This window comes from Cibotium barometz, chromosome 5 (genome assembly GCF_041138505.1).
Source record: "Cibotium barometz isolate CiBa-2024 chromosome 5, ASM4113850v1, whole genome shotgun sequence".
NCBI lineage: Eukaryota > Viridiplantae > Streptophyta > Polypodiopsida > Cyatheales > Cibotiaceae > Cibotium > Cibotium barometz.
The window spans coordinates 10,072,749-10,073,081 of record NC_141050.1 but is presented as its reverse complement, the minus strand read 5'-3'; the positions used below and the strand labels follow the sequence as shown (position 1 = coordinate 10,073,081).

Genomic DNA, 333 nt, shown 5'->3' with positions numbered 1-333 from the left:
TAAAAGGGTCGGTTGGCTAAATATGCCACGCGCGTTCTCGCAATGCACGCCGTATGGATATCTAGACATATGGCCGACACAATTTTTGTGCTCAAAGAGGGTTGGCTCGCTCAGCCGACCCTACATACAATTACATAAATCTTGGAAAAATTAGTTTATCTGAAGTCTCATCTTTCCAACAACCGCTTCAGTGGCAGCATGCCAAACACTGTCACCCATCTCAGTTACTTCAAGCTAAACCAGAACTCCACTCGAAACCAGTCGACGCTCTACGAGGAGCTCCTCGTGACGCTCAAGTTCAGCTCTGCTGGCATCACCCGTAATCCTTTTTCA

At 47.4% G+C, this 333-nt stretch overlaps 1 non-coding gene across 1 annotated transcript; it reads left to right on the top strand.

Moving 5' to 3' along the window:
- On the top strand, positions 1-126 carry LOC147638036 (U11 spliceosomal RNA). The gene has a single exon (XR_015265975.1). It is a non-coding gene; the product is annotated as a U11 spliceosomal RNA (small nuclear RNA).
- The last annotated feature ends 207 nt before the right edge of the window (positions 127-333 follow it).